The following is a 17020-nucleotide window of genomic DNA, read 5'->3' as shown; positions in this document are numbered from 1 at the left end:
TTGCACATCTAGAGAGTGACATTTTTGCTCATTTTTCTTTGCAAAATAGCTCAAGCTTTGTCAGATTGGATGGAGAGTAGGGATGAGCCTCGCGTTTGAGTCGAACCCATGTTCGTCTCGAACATCGCATGTTCGACCGTTCATCGAATTACGAACGATATGGGCCGCTCGCGCCAAATTAGAGTGGAGCGTCACCGCCCATAATTCACTGCGGCATCGCAGTGCATTGCTGGCTGATGATTGGCCAAGCATGCACTATGACCCGCATGCTTGGCCAATCACAGCGCCGTCTGTACAGAGAGCCGTAAATTGGCCAAAGCCAGGGTGGCTTTGGCCAATTATGGCTCAGGGGTTTTAGTACACGCCCCACACTATAGAAGGCTGCCTGCACATCGGCCCTGTGTAGTGTGTTCCAGCGTTGAGAGAGAGATAGAGAGAGAGAGACAGTGTCATTTGATTTAAGTTAGATAGAGTAGGCAGGCGAGTCAGTTAGCTGCACTTACAGTGTATTGTGTATATATATATGCATCCTAGGTGTTGTGTATATATATATATATATATATATATATATATATATATATATATATATATATATATATTGTATTCAGTTTAGCTAGATCGATTCCTTTTATTCTCTTCCTACTGACAGGCAGGCAGGTGTTTTTACAGTATTTACAGCTACCTGAAGAAAATTGCTGGTGTTCTTTTGATCCTTTTAGTCCTATTAGCTGCAGTATTTACAGTTAGTGTAGTGTGTCCTCTGCACAGTGTGCACCTGAAGCTACCTAAAGAAAATTGGTGGCGTTCTTCTGATCCTATTAGTACTGCAGCAACAAGTGTCTGGGGAATGCCCAGGAAAAAGCCAAAGTCTACTTACCACCAGCTTGCAGACAACCAAATTGACCTATCTAACAGTAAGCGTTAAAAAAGGGGTTTAGTCCGCACGCATTTGCAAACGCATGCGTGAGCCACAGAGCCACGTCATGGCACCCTTGTATCTGTGGTCCTAACACTAAAGTATGAGTGTCCCCACAGTGGAGGCACTTTTTTTAGCCTCCCAATGCTGCTTACTGCGATAGCCAGCTATAAATGAGAGTGGTGGCTAGCTTTTGTTATCACGTGAGTGTTTGTATTGGTCCAGCAGTGCACCAACACCTTTGCAGCCATTGTGCTATTGCTGGGTGTTTGGTGTGCTCCTGTACCTTTAAGGAGGGGTGGGCTCCCCTCCAGCCACCAGCTCTCATTTATCCATTAAATGCATGTGCCTCCACTGTGGGGACACTCATACTTTAGTGTTAGGACCACAGATACAAGGGTGCCGTGACGTGGCTCTGTGGCTCACGCATGCGTTTGCAAATGCGTGCGGACTAAACCCCTTTTTTAATGCTTACTGTTAGATAGGTCAATTTGGTTGTCTGCAAGCTGGTGGTAAGTAGACTTTGGCTTTTTCCTGGGCATTCCCCAGACACTTGTTGGTACCTTTTTTAGCCTCCCAATGCTGCTTACTGCGATAGCCAGCTATAAATGAGAGTGGTGGCTAGCTTTTGTTATCACGTGAGTGTTTGTATTGGTCCAGCAGTGCACGAACACCTTTGCAGCCATTGTGCTATTGCTGGGTGTTTGGTGTGCTCCTGTACCTTTAACCACTTGCTTACTGGGCACTTAAACCCCCCTCCTGCCCAGACCAATTTTCAGCTTTTAGCGCTGTCGCACTTTGAATGACAATTGCGCGGTCATGCTACACTGCACCCTAATGAAATTTTTATCATTTTTTTCCCACAAATAGAGCTTTCATTTGGTGGTATTTAATCACAGCTGGGGTTTTTATTTTTTACTAAACAAACAAAAAAAGATGGAAATTTTTGAAAAAAAAAAAATCATGTTTAATAGTTTGTTATAAAATTTTGCAAACAGGCAGCACTGGTGGGCACTGATAGGCAGCACTGATGGGCACGGATAGGCACAGTTAGGCACAGTTAAGGCGGCACTGATAGGCACAGTTAAGGCCGCACTGATAGGCACAGATAAGGCGGTACTGATGGGCACAGATAAGGCGGCACTGATGGCCACTGATGGGCGCTGATGGGTGGCACGGATGGGTGGCACGGATAGGTGGCACAGATGGGCACTGATAGGTACCACTGATGGGGGGCACTGGTGGGCGGCACTGATGGGGGGCACTGATGGGTGGCACTGATGGGCAGTGATGGGCGGCACTGATGGGCAGTGATGGGCGGCACTGATGGGCACTTATGGGCACTGGTAGGTGACACTGATGGGCACTGATAGGTTGCACTGATGTGGGTGCTGATGGGTGGCACTGATGTGGGTGCTGATGGGTGGCACTGTGGGCACTGATGGGTGGCACTGTGGGCACTGATTGGTGGCACTGTGGGCACTGATTGATGGCACTGTGGGCACTGATTGATGGCACTGTGGGCACTGATGGGTGACGCTGGTGGGCACTGGTAGGCGACACTGCTGCCTATTGCTCTGTATCAGAAGAGCGCCGTGATCCCCGCTGGTGATCGGGTTTCTTTTTTCCTCCTCACGCTGTCAGCGCGAGGAGGAAAAATAGCCGATTACCGGCTCTGTTTACATCACATGATCAGCTGTCATTGGCTGACAGCTGATCATGTGGTAAGGGGTCGGGACCGACCCCTTACTCTGATCTGTGATCAGGCGAGTCTCATAGACTCGCTGATTACCGAGTGCGCTGCGCGCGCCCTGCAGGGAGCGCGCAGGCCGCTCATGCACGGGACGACGTCAATAGACGTAGTCCCGGCAATTTAGATCCGCGCTGTTGCCGTCATTTGGCAATGGCCCGGATCTGAAGCGGTTAAGGAGGGGTGGGCTCCCCTCCAGCCACCTGCTCTCATTTATCCATTAAATGCATGTGCCTCCACTGTGGGGACACTCATACTTTAGTGTTAGGACCACAGATACAAGGGTTCCCGTGACATGGCTCTGTGGCTCACGCATGCGTTTGCGAATGCACGCGGACTAAACCCCTTTTTTAACGCTTACTGTTAGATAGGTCAATTTGGTTGTCTGCAAGCTGGTGGTAAGTAGACTTTGGCTTTTTCCTGGGCATTCCCCAGACACTTGTTGGTATCTTTTTTAGCCTCCCAATGCTGCTTACTGCGATAGCCATCTATAAATGAGAGTGGTGGCTAGCTTTTGTTATCATATTAGTACTGCAGGCAGCTGTAGTATTTACAAGTTAGTGTAGTGCGTCCTCTGCACAGTGTGCACCTAAAGCTACCTGAAGACAATTGGTGGTGTTCTTCTGATCCTATTGGTACCGCAGGCAGCTGCAGTATTTACAGTTAGTGTAGTGCGTCCTCTGCACAGTGTGCACCTAAAGCTATCTGAAGACAATTGCTGTTGTTCTGCTCCTATTAATACCACAGGCAGGCAGCTACAGTATTTACAGTTAGTGTACTGTGTCCTCTGCACAGTGTGCACCTAAAGCTACCTGAAGGAAATTGCTGTTGTTCTGCTCCTATTAATACCACAGGCAGGCAGCTACAGTATTTACAGTTAGTGTACTGTGTCCTCTGCCCAGTGTGCACCTAAAGCTACCTGAAGACAATTGCTGGTGTTCTCATACTAATAATACTACAGGCAGACAGTTGATTCTGCTAGCTGCAGTATCAGTATATATATACATCCCAGCTTTGTGCAGCTACATCTCACTGCAGGCCATTAGTATGTCTAGAAGGCCAACAAGGAGAGGCAGACAGTTACAAGCCAATAAAGGAGGGCAAGCAGGCTCTGTGTCTAGAGGCAACAGTGCTGGTCATGGAGACGGTGCATCCTCATCAGCACGTGGCCGTGGGAAATGCTTGTCCTTTTTTTCGGCAGCTGGCCGTGTTGAACTGCAACATGCGGAAGACTTGGTAGAGTGGAGGACCAAGCCGTCCTCATCCTCCTCATCTTCTCTCATCCAGGCTCAGGGTACTTTGTCTGCCAACGCGGCCTCTTCCCTTGGCTCAATGGCATCAGTGACTCCTTCCCTAGCCCTACCATGTCCTCCTGAGGAGTCCCCCGAACTGTTTGACCACAGTGTTGGGTACATGCTCCAGGAGGATGCCCAGCATTTTGAAGGCTCCGATGATGTTATCCAGCTAGAGGAAGGCAGTAACGTGAGCCCAGAGAGAGGGGGTGCCCAAGAAGGACAGCAATCTGGCAGTCATGTTCCCCCAGCTGCAGCATACTGCCAGCTTTGCTCCAGTGATGAGGAGGGAGGGGATGATGAGGTCACTGACTCCACATGGGTGCCTGATAGGAGAGAGGAAGAGGAGGAGGAGGCACATCACCAATGAGTCAGGATGCCCTCCAGGGGCCAGCTTAAGGGCAGCACACCGACTGCATCACACCGCAGAGCTCTGCATGTTATTCCAAAAGTTCTTTGGTGTTTGCCTTTTTTGAGATGAGTCTATCAGATCCCACCGCAACACATGTCTCAAGCGTATCTCGCATGGCCAAAACATCACCCACTTGGGCACCACATGCTTGACCAGACATATGTCGACCTGCCATGCAGTTCGTTGGCAAGCGTACCTAAAAGACCCACACTAAAGAACAAAAAGGACCTCTCCTTGCTCCTCCTCAGCTGGGATCTCAAACACCACTACACCTTCAGTCCTCTCTGAGACCTGCACTGAGAGGAATGAATGTGTAGAATTAGGTGTGTCACAACCAAGTACTTGGGGGCAATCTGCTATCGGTACACCGACGTCAGATTGTACCAGGCAAATTTCCCTGCCCCAGCTGCTGCACCACCGAAAGAAGTTTGCTCCCAGCCAATCACATGCCCAGCGGTTGAATGCTAACTTGGTTAAATTGCTAGCACTTCAACTGCTGCCTTTTCAGTTGGTAGACTCTGCCCCCTTCCGTCAGTTTGTGAAATGTGCGGTTCCTCAGTGGCAGGTTCCCAAACTCCACTTTTTCTCATGGAAGGCTATTCTGCTCTCTATCAGCATGTGGAAGGCAATGTCTTGGCCTCGCTGGACAGGGTGGTCAGTGGTATGGTGCATATTACCACTGACTCATGGTCCAGCAGGCATGGACAGGGATGTTACCTATCTTGGGTGACTGGGTGACTCTTCTGGCAGCTGGGAAGGATGCAAGACAGGGTGCAGTATCGTTGGAGGTTGTTCTGCCACCACACCTCCGAAATTCTTCTACTGGTGATTCTGCCACACCTCTCTCCTCCACCCCCTCCTCTTATTCTTCCTTCATTGTGTCTTCCTGTGCTGATTTGTCCTCAGAACCAGTGGTGCTCCGTAGGAATTCAAGGGGCTACACAAGCACGCAGGCAAAAAAGATGCCATGCGGTGCTTGAGCTGGTGTTCTTGGGGGACAGGAGCCACACTGGGGCAGAGATTCTGTTGGCTCTGCAGGGCCAGGTTCAGAGGTGGTTGATGCCATGCCAGCTTAAGGCAGGTACGGTGGTTTGTGACAATGGAACCAACCTCCTCTCCGCCTTCCGACAGTGATAACTGATCCATGTGCCCTGTTTGGCTCACGTCCTTAACTTGGTGGTGCAGCAGTTCTTTGGCAAGTACCCGGGCTTACAGGATGTTCTGAGGCAGGCCAGGAAAGTCTGTGTGCATTTCCGCAGGTCATATAATGCCAGTGCTCGGCTAGTTGACCTCCAAAAGGAATTTACCCTGCCTAAGAACCACCTAATCAGTGGCATGCCCACAAGGTGGAACTCAACGTTGGCCATGCTGCAGCAGCTGCACACACAGCAGAGGGCCATCAATGAGTACCTATGCAACTATGGCACCAGGACAGGGTCAGGGGAGCTTGTTTTTTTTTCCCCATGCCAGTGGGCTATGATCAGGAATGCATACACTGTCCTGTCCCCATTTGAGGAAGCCACGAGGATGGTGAGCAGTGACAGTGCATGCATCAGTGACACTGTACCTCTTGTCCACCTGTTGGAGCAGACGTTGCATGGAAAAATGGACAGGGCACATGCGAATCATGTCGTCCTTAGTGACCCAGAATGCCTCAGCAAAGCTATGCTGCATGGCCTCCGTGATCCTGCAAAGCCTGTGGAAGGATCCTCATATTCGTGGTATCAAGGAGAGGGATCAATACTGGCTGGCAACCCTCCTTGATCCACGTTACAAGGGTAAGGTTGCGGACCTTATCTTGCCATCGCAGAGGGAGAAGAGGATGAAACATCTTTGGGAGGCCTTGCAGAAAAGTTTGAGCAATGCATTTCCAGAGCCTGGGAAGTTACAATTTCCTGGTACTCATGTACAACGTGTTGCTGAGGCTTCGGTCAGAAGGAGCGATGGAGAAGGTGGCCGTCTGACCGATGCATTCAAACAAGTCCGCAGCCCCAAGGTATGATTGATTCCAGTAACCATCGCCAGTGTCTGTTTTACATGGTGCATGAATACCAAGGGGCAAGATCTGACTTGGACACCTTTCCCACCGAAAATCCTCTGGGTTACTGGGTCTTGAGGATGGATCACTGGCCAGAGCTTGTACAGTATGCAATTGAGCTACTGGCCTGTCCTGCATCCAGCGCTCTTTCAGAACGCACATTTAGTGCTACTGGAGGCTTTGTAACCAATCATAGGGTGTGCCTGTCCACCGACTCGGTCGATCGACTGACCTTCATAAAAATGAATCAGTCTTGGATCACCACCAGCTACCAGGCACCTGATGCTGATGTAACCGAATAATTTTTTTTGTCAGATCCCTTCAAGACTGCCTATGCTGATGCTGAGTGACTATCCTGTTATGCTGAGTGATTATCCTCTTCCTCCTCAATGATCATGCTGATAGCATGTAAGAACATTTTTGGTTCTGGGCACAGCCACCAGTGGCTAAGGCCCAATTTTTCAGCCCGTTTAACAGGGGCGTGTAATTACAATTTTTGATGCAATATTTTGCAGGAGGGTTCGTTGCGCTCAACTAGAGTATCTGTGAGGGGTTGCAGTGTTGTGGCACCAGCACCAGTGCCTAAGGCCCCATTTTTCAGCCCCTGTTTAACAGGGGCGTGTAATTACAATTTTTGATGCAATACTTTGCAGCAGGGCTCATTCCTGCTCTCCAAGTAGATTATCTGTGAGGGGTTGCAGTGTTGTGGCACCAGCACCAGTGCCCAAGGCCCAATTTTTCTGCCCCTGTTCAACAGGAACATGTAATTACAATTCTTGATCTTATATTTCACAGCAGGGCTAATTCCATGCGCCCACCAAGAGTAACTGTGAAAGCTTACAGTGTTGTGCAATACTTCTACCACCACCAAGGACCAATTTTTCTGCCCCTGTTCAACAGGTGCATGTAATTACAATTTTTGATATAATATTACATAGTAGGGCCTGTTCCAGCGCCCACCAAGAGCAACTGTGAGGACTTACAGTGTTGTGGCACCAGCACCACCACCACCACCAAAGGCCCAATTTTTCTGCCCCTGTTCAACAATGGCATGTAATTACAATTCTTGATCTAATATTTCATAGCAGGGCCCGTTCCTGCGCCCACCAAGAGTAACTGTGAGGGTTTACAGTGTTGTGGCAACACCTAAGGCCCCAATTTCTGCAGAGTATATAGCGTAGGCCCCTACTTTCAAACATCCAACGTACAAACAACTCCTACTTGCAAACGGAAGGAGACAACAGGAAGTGAGATGAAATCTACCCCTAGGAAGGGAAATTCTCTCCTGTAAGAGTTAATATGGGAAAAACGTGTCTCCTCTCCACTGATGCTTTATCACCAATCCCTGTTTCACTAAAAACCCCAAATTTTCAAAAAACATTTTTCATTGGGACAGAAAGTGAGGTGAAATTTTCAGAAGAGGTGCACAGACAGCAAAACAAATGTTACAGGGTGATAACCCTTCCAAAAAGCTTAAAAATAGATTTTTTGGCTGGAGCTACACTTTAAAAATGTACCAATTCAAAATTACAAACAGATTCTACTTAACAAACCTACAGTCCCTGTCTTGTTTGCACCGCCTGTATACTGCTGTTCAGAGTATATAGGGCCTGGGGGCCCCACGCCTTTCCTTTTTTAGTTTCGGTGCAGGGTTCCCCTTTATATTCACACAAGACCCAAAGTGCCTGGTAATGGACTGGGGGGGATACCCATGCTATTTGTCTCACTAATTTTCATCCGTATTGACAGGACCCGACATTACATTAAAGCCGCAAGCAGTTTTGAATTACTTTTATTCCTTTAAAAATTTCATTTTGTGCAGGGACTGTTCTAAGCATGGGAAACATGCGCCACTTTACAGGCATACTATAGACACCCCCCAGGTATGATATTTAAAGGAATATTTCACTTTTTTTTCACTTTAAGCATCATTAAAATAACTGCTCCCGAAAAAACGGCCGTTTTTAAAACTTTTTTTTGCATTGATACATGTCCCCTGGGGCAGGACCCAGGTCCCCAAACCATTTTTAGGACAATACCATGCATATTAGCCTTTAAAATTACCACTTTTTTTTGAGCGTTCGAGTCCCATAGACTTTAATGGTGTTCTAAAGTTCGCACAAATTTTCGGTCCGTTTGCAGGTTCTGGTGCGAACTGAACTGGGGGGTGTTCTGCTCATCCCTAATGGAGAGCATCTGTGAACAGCAATTTTCAAGTCTTGCAACAGATTCTCAATTCAGGTCTGAATTTAGATCTGGACTTTGACTTGGCCATTCTAATACGTGAATATGCTTTGATCTAAACCATTCTATTGTAGCTCTGGCTGTATTTTTAGGGTCATTGTCCTGCTGGAAGGTGAACCAATGCCCCAGTCTTTTACAGACTCTAATGCCCCATACACACGGTCGGATTTTCAGACGGAAAATGTGCGATCGGAGCTTGTTATCGGAAATTCTGACCGTGTGTAGGCTCCATCGGACTTTTTCCATCGGATTTTCTGACACACAAAGTTGGAGAGCAGGCTATAAAATTTTCCAACAACAAAATCCAATTGCATCAATTCCGACCACGTGTGGAAAATTCCGACGCACAAAGTGCCATGCATGCTCAGAATAAATTCCGAGACGAAACTGCTCGGTCTGGTAAAATTAGCGTTCAGAATGGATATAGCACTTTCGTCATGCTGCAATGTTTTAAAATGTTAAATGCAGCGCACTCTCTTCTTCTTTAAAATGCTAGAAGAATGAAGTTGTTTTGCTGCTCATATTCACACAGACTTCTCACAAACTTCTTTCTTGATTATTTATCGTGATTTCATCAATATAATATTTTTATTTGTCACATCTACTGATGGATTTTCTGGATGTTTTATATTAAATACAGTATGTTTTTTTTGGATTATTTTAAAGCCTGAGCTTGTGTTTTATTCTTCTTTTTTTTTTTTTTACTCCAGAATAGTTGTGTGTGTGTTTTGTGTGTCAAGTTACCACAACACCATTATTATCTTGTATTATTTAATCTCAAGGAGATTGCTTGGTGTTGATGTCTCTCTCTGTTAATTTCACATTGTATTTTTGAAATGTACCTGCCTCCTGACAAACAAACTGTCCTTTTTGAAGGAAAACACACATAGACGAGTATAATAAAACAAACCAAAAATATATTAAGGGGTCATAACCAAAGAAAGAGGGAGGCAACTCTGGAGAAACAGCAGAGATTGGAGAAGCCTTTGGCCCCCAGGGCACACATCAATTATTTTACTGCAAAATTGGTGGCCTGAGGAATCCATATATAAGGGAGTAGGGATGAGCTTCGAGTTCGAGTCGAACTCATGTTCGACTCGAACATTGGCTGTTCGCAAGTTCACCAAACAGCGAACAATTTGGGGTGTTCGCGGCAAATTCGAATGCCGCGGAACACCCTTTAAAAGTCTATGGGAGAAATCAAAAGTGGTAATTTTAAAGGCTAATATGCAAGTTATTGTCATAAAAAGTGTTTGGGGACCTGGGTCCTGCCCCAGGGGACATGGATCAATGAAAAAAAAAGTTTTAAAAACGGCCGTTTTTTCAGGAGCAGTGATTTTAATAATACTTAAAGTCAATCAATAAAAGTGTAATATCCCTTTAAATTTCGTACCTGGGGGGTGTCTATAGTGTGCCTGTAAAGGGGCGCATGTTTCCTGTGTTTAGAACAGTCTGACAGCAAAATGACATTTTGAAGGAAAAAACTCATTTAAAACTACCCGCGGCTATTGCATTGCCGACAATACACATAGAAGTTCATTGATAAAAACGGCATGGGAATTCCCCAAAGGGGAACCCCGAACCAAAATTTAAAAAAAAAATGACGTGGGGGTCCCCCTAAATTCCATACCAGGCCCTTCAGGTCTGGTATGTATATTAAGGGGAACCCCGGCCAAAATTAAAAAAAAAAAATGACGTGGGGTTCCCCCTAAATTCCATACCAGACCCTTCAGGTCTGGTATGGATTTTAAGGGGAACCCCGCGCCAAAAAAAAAAAAAAAAACGGCGTGGGGTCCCCCCAAAAATCCATACCAGACCCTTATCCGAGCACGCAACCTGGCAGGCCGCAGGAAAAGAGGGGGGGACAAGAGTGCGGCCCCCCCTCCCTCCTGAACCGTACCAGGCCACATGCCCTCAACATTGGGAGGGTGCTTTGGGGTAGCCCCCCAAAACACCTTGTCCCCATGTTGATGAGGACAAGGGCCTCATCCCCACAACCCTGGCCGGTGGTTGTGGGGGTCTGCGGGCGGGGGGCTTATCGGAATCTGGAAGCCCCCTTTAACAAGGTGACCCCCAGATCCCGGCCCCCCCCCCTGTGTGAAATGGTAAGGGGGTACATAAGTACCCCTACCATTTCACGAAAAAAGTGTCAAAAATGTTAAAAATGACAAGAGACAGTTTTTGACAATTCCTTTATTTAAATGCTTCTTCTTTCTTCTATCTTCCTTCATCTTCTGGTTCTTCTGGCTCTTCTGGTTCTTCTGGTTCTTTCTCCGGCGTTCTCGTCCAGCATCTCCTCCGCGGCGTCTTCTGTCTTCTTCTCCTCGGGCCGCTCCGCACCCATGGCATGGGGGGGAGGCTCCCGCTCTTCTCTTCTTCTCTTCTTCTTTTCTTCTTTTCTTCTTTTCTTCTCTTCTTCTCTTCTTCTTCATTTTCTTCTCCGGGCCGCTCCGCAATCCATGCTGGCATGGAGGGAGGCTCCCGCTGTGTGACGGCGCTCCTCGTCTGACAGTTCTTAAATAACGGGGGGGCGGGGCCACCCGGTGACCCCGCCCCCCTCTGACGCACGGTGACTTGACGGGACTTCCCTGTGACGTCACGGGGAATGCCACAGGGAAGTCCCGTCAAGTCACCGTGCGTCAGAGGGGGGCGGGGTCACCGGGTGGCCCCGCCCCCCGTTATTTAAGAACTGTCAGACGAGGAGCGCCGTCACACAGCGGGAGCCTCCCTCCATGCCAGCATGGATTGCGGAGCGGCCCGGAGAAGAAGAATGAAGAAATGAAGAAGAAGAGAAGAAGAGAAGAAAAGAAGAAAAGAAGAAAAGAAGAAGAGAAGAGCGGGAGCCTCCCCCCCATGCCATGGGTGCGGAGCGGCCCGAGGAGAAGAAGACAGAAGACGCCGCGGAGGAGATGCTGGACGAGAACGCCGGAGGAAGAACCAGAAGAACCAGAAGAGCCAGAAGAACCAGAAGATGAAGGAAGATAGAAGAAAGAAGAAGCATTTAAATAAAGGAATTGTCAAAAACTGTCTCTTGTCATTTTTAACATTTTTGACACTTTTTTCGTGAAATGGTAGGGGTACCCCCCTTACCATTTCACACAGGGGGGGGCCGGGATCTGGGGGTCACCTTGTTAAAGGGGGCTTCCAGATTCCGATAAGCCCCCCGCCCGCAGACCCCCACAACCACCGGCCAGGGTTGTGGGGATGAGGCCCTTGTCCTCATCAACATGGGGACAAGGTGTTTTGGGGGGCTACCCCAAAGCACCCTCCCAATGTTGAGGGCATGTGGCCTGGTACGGTTCAGGAGGGAGGGGGGGCCGCACTCTTGTCCCCCCCTCTTTTCCTGCGGCCTGCCAGGTTGCGTGCTCGGATAAGGGTCTGGTATGGATTTTTGGGGGGACCCCACGCCGTTTTTTTTTTTTTTTTTGGCGCGGGGTTCCCCTTAAAATCCATACCAGACCTGAAGGGTCTGGTATGGAATTTAGGGGGAACCCCACGTCATTTTTTTTTTTAAATTTTGGCCGGGGTTCCCCTTAATATCCATACCAGACCTGAAGGGCCTGGTATGGAATTTAGGGGGACCCCCACGTCATTTTTTTTTTTTAATTTTGGTTCGGGGTTCCCCTTTGGGGAATTCCCATGCCGTTTTTATCAATGAACTTCTATGTGTATTGTCGGCAATGCAATAGCTTTTTCCTTCAAAATGTCATTTTGCTGTCAGACTGTTCTAAACACAGGAAACATGCACCCCTTTACAGGCACACTATAGACACCCCCCAGGTACGAAATTTAAAGGGATATTACACTTTTATTGTTTGACTTTAAGCATTATTAAAATCACTGCTCCTGAAAAAACGGCCGTTTTTAAAACTTTTTTTTGCATTGATCCATGTCCCCTGGGGCAGGACCCAGGTCCCCAAACACTTTTTATGACAATAACTTGCATATAAGCCTTGAAAATTAGCACTTTTGATTATTCATGTTCGTGTCCCATAGACTTTAACGGTGTTCGCATGTTCGAACGAACTTTTTTCCTGTTCGCATGTTCTGGTGCGAACCGAACAGGGGGGTGTTCGGCTCATCCCTATAAGGGAGTACAATCTGGTCCAGAAGTCCAAGAGATCATGAACAGCAGCAAATGACATATATGTCCCCAGGCTGTGGTCATACAAGAGCCTGCATCTTTTGTCAGACCAGACTGAACCCAGGCCATCACTCTCTAGTCTTCCTTCCACGCTGTTTCTGTGGTGGTGGAGTTGTGGCAGGAGGAGGAGGATGATGCAACTCACTCAGGTGGGTATTGGATGTGATTTTGCCCCTCAACCCCTTATTTAATGTTTGATAAATGATTTCCTCACACATGAGGCATTGGCCCTCCTGCATGTCCTACAGTTTGGTGGCAGCCACAGAGGCAAAGGCCTCTTCACGAGTGGGAGTGGCTCTGAGGGATGCAGAAGCCTCCTGAATCAGCCTGAGTGCTGAATACTCCATGTTACTCCCCTTCCTGGGTCTTTTGTTTGTAAGGTGGAGGGGAGGGACCTGCGATTCTGAGAGGCTCCTACTGGGCCCGGCCTTCTCCTGGCTGCCACTAACCCCTGCCTCCTCCTGCCTGCCACATTCCACAGCCTCCTCCTGTGTGCCACATTCCACAGCCTCCTCCTGGCTGAGGTCTTCCTGTGTATGAAAAAGGGACATAGTTTTAGTTTTTACTTCATCAATCACACACAATTTACATCTCATGACTGTTGCAAATTGAATGTTAACAAATATAAAAGACTATCATTCTGAGCCCAGCATTTTTCAGTCTTGTCCCAATCATTTTTGCCCACTACTGTCTATTGATATGTAAAACACTTTATGAAATCAGCAATTAGTGGTCAGTAATAACATCTAGTAAACATCATTTATTTATTGACCAGAAATCTGTAGAAGAATGCTATACCTGGCTCAAGCTGGGCTCCTCCACTTCCATCAGCTGGGGTGGAAGATAGAGTGGAAGGAAGAGTGGAAGGAAGGGTTGAAAGGGATTCCCTGACTTCAGTCTGGTCTGACAGAAAACAAAGTCTCTCATAGTACCAGAGCCTGGGGACATAAATGTCATCTGCTGCAGCTCCTGATCTCTGGGAATCCTGGACCTTCTTGCGCTCTCTAAGATAAGTGCTCCTCAGGCCACCAATTTTGGCTTTTAAATAGGGGATGGTTGCTGTGGGGACCACCGGCTTCACCAACTCCAGCAGTTTCTCCAGCGCTGCCTGCCTCTTGTTTACGATTATAATGCGGGTGTTTCACCTGCCACAGACAGGGCAGCTCCCTGTACTTGTCTATGAACAGGGGGAGGAAGTTGTGGTCATTGAAGCCATCCATTTTCTCTGCAAGACACAACACAAGTCAAACCATAATGTTGTCCCAATATAGGCCTCAATCTATAAGCAGTATAGGCCCAAGTTTAAATGTTACCTTCGTTATCACGATCGGCGCTTCCGATACTCCTTCCTCCGCTCACAGATTGTACGTACTACGCACGCGCATTACGCTTTATATACACTGCGCATGCGTGAAACTCCGCCCACTCCTGACGTTCTTTCTAGTCTATTCCCTGCCCCTTCTCATTTGGCGCAGTGGGGAAGAGCACATGGCGGAGACAGAGCAGGTGCGTGCTAATTACAGCAACAACGAGGAAGAGGAGGCGGGAAGCCCGGAGCCAGAAACGTCACGATCCCAGAGGAGACGATTTAAGGCATCAAATATGTCCTTTGTTGAGATGGTGGAGATAGTCGACATACTGAAGAGGGCCGACTATGATGGGAAATATGGACCTTACCCCAACCCCAATGTCAGAAAGGCCAAGATCATGGCGAAAGTTGTGAAGAGTCTGCACCGAAAGTTTGGGGCATGGTGATCCAAGGATCAACTGAGGAAGCGGTAGTTGAACCTCAAAATCAGGGAGCACGATCAGTATAGAAGGATCAGGAGAGTGCTTCAAAAAAGTAAGTAGTTGTCCTGTGTTCCTATTTGTTATTTTTCTAATGTTAATGCTGCTCCATGTTAATGCTGCTCCATGTGCTTTTCTTTACTGTTGTACAGTTTAAAACGGCAATTTTCATGTTCATGGACACATTATTTGTTCGTAGGAAACATTGTTCGTTCTGCCAATAAAACACCATATTTTGTCCAGATGCATTTCAATACATTTTTTCTGGCCTACTTATCCTAAAATAATTTTGGTGTCTAGATGGGTTTGTAACTAGAATGAACTGCAAACTAGATTCTGTGTAAGGAGAGGACACTCAGCAGCTGTTTACACATCTGGACACAGGAGCACTAGTGTGGGACACAAGAACACCCTTTTTATTAGGGGGCCCACACAGGTGCTCCTGTGTATACTATAGGGGTGACTCCATCTGTGAAGCTTGTCCAAAACAGGTAAGTATTCAAGCTTAACAAAGGACAAAAATATTTCTTCAGTTGTACCCCACTTCCAAGCAATGTTTCATATTCCTATTTCTGTCATCAAATATCTGTGTGCTAAGTATACCTATTTTTTTACATAGGGGAGAAAAGACTCGGAGGACACCACTCATCAGAGGAGACAACAGACCCCCCACCTCATGAAGAAGCGGAAATCCCCCAAACCCAACAGGAGGAGGAGGAGGGCGACGTGGTGGAAATTGTCACTACAACAGGTGAGTCTCTGCGACCACAGGCTCAGGTAAGAGATGGGTGCTGGCATATTTATAATACATGGTGTGTTTTTTTTATATATTTTTAGGTGATTGTGATGTTGTGGATGAAGGTCATTTCACCAGTAGGGATGAGCTTCGTGTTCGAGTCGAACCCATGTTCGACTCGAACATCGGCTGTTCGATCGTTCGTCGAATTGCGAACGATATGGGCCGTTCGCGCCAAATTCGTGTGGCGCGTCACGGCCCATAATTCACTGCGGCATCGCAGTGCATTGCTTGCTGATGATTGGCCAAGCATGCACTATGACCCGCATGCTTGGCCGATCACAGCACCGCCTTAACAGAGAGCCGTAATTGGCCAAAGCCAAGGAGGCTTTGGCCAATTATGGCTCAGGGGATTTAGTAAACGCCCCACACTATATAAGGCCGCCTGCACGGCGGCCCTGTGCAGTGTGTTCCGGTGTGCTGAGAAATAGAGAGAGAGAGAGACAGTGTCATTTCATTTGAGTTAGCTAGATTAGGCAGGACAGTCAGTCAGTTAGCTGCACTTAAAGTGTATTGTCTATATATATGCATCCCAGGTGTTGCATATATATATATATATATATATATATATATACACTGTATTCAGTTTAGCTAGATCCGTTCCTGTTATCTTCTAGACTATTTACATTTAGTGCAGTGCGTCCTGCTCACAGTGTTCAGCTAGATCCGTTCCTGTTATCTTCTTACTGACAGGCAGGCTTGTCTTGTTACAGTATTTTGAAGAAAATTACTGGTGTTCTTTTGATCCTATTAGTACCACAGTCAGGCAGCTAGACTATTTACATTTAGTGCAGTGCGTCCTGCTCACAGTGTTCAGCTAGATCCGTTCCTGTTCTCTTCTTACTGACAGGCAGGCTTGTCTTGTTACAGTAAATAAAGCTACCTGAAGAAAATTACTGGTGTTCTTTTGATCCTATTAGTACCACAGTCAGGCAGCTAGACTATTTACATTTAGTGCAGAGCGTCCTGCTCACAGTGTTCTGCTAAACCTACAAGTTAGTGGGGTGCGTCCTGCTCACAGTGTTCAGCTAGATCCGTTTCTGTTATCTTCTTACTGATAGGCAGGCTTGTCTTGTTACAGTAAATACAGCTACCTGAAGAAAATTGCTTGTGTTCTTTTGATCCTATTAGTACCACAGTCAGGCAGCTAGACTATTTACAGTTAGTGCAGTGCGTCCTGCTCACAGTGTTCTGCTAAACCTACAAGTTAGTGGGGTGCGTCCTGCTCACAGTGTTCAGCTAAACCTACAAGTTAGTGGGGTGCGTCCACCTCACAGTGTTCAGCTAAACCTACAAGCTAGTGGGGTGCGTCCTGCTCACAGTGTTCAGCTAGATCCGTTTCTGTTATCTTCTTACTGACAGGCAGGCTTGTCTTGTTACAGTAAATACAGCTACCTGAAGAAAATTGCTGGTGTTCTTTTGATCCTATTAGTATCACAGTCAGGCAGCTAGACTATTTACAGTTAGTGCAGTGCGTCCTGCTCACAGTGTTCTGCTAAACCTACAAGTTAGTGGGGTGCGTCCTGCTCACAGTGTTCAGCTAAACCTACAAGTTAGTGGGGTGCGTCCACCTCACAGTGTTCAGCTAAACCTACAAGCTAGTGGAGTGCGTCCTGCTCACAGTGTTCAGCTAGATCCGT

This window comes from Aquarana catesbeiana, linkage group LG04 (assembly GCF_042186555.1).
Source record: "Aquarana catesbeiana isolate 2022-GZ linkage group LG04, ASM4218655v1, whole genome shotgun sequence".
In the NCBI taxonomy this organism is placed as follows: domain Eukaryota; kingdom Metazoa; phylum Chordata; class Amphibia; order Anura; family Ranidae; genus Aquarana; species Aquarana catesbeiana.
This window is presented reverse-complemented; position numbering follows the sequence as displayed.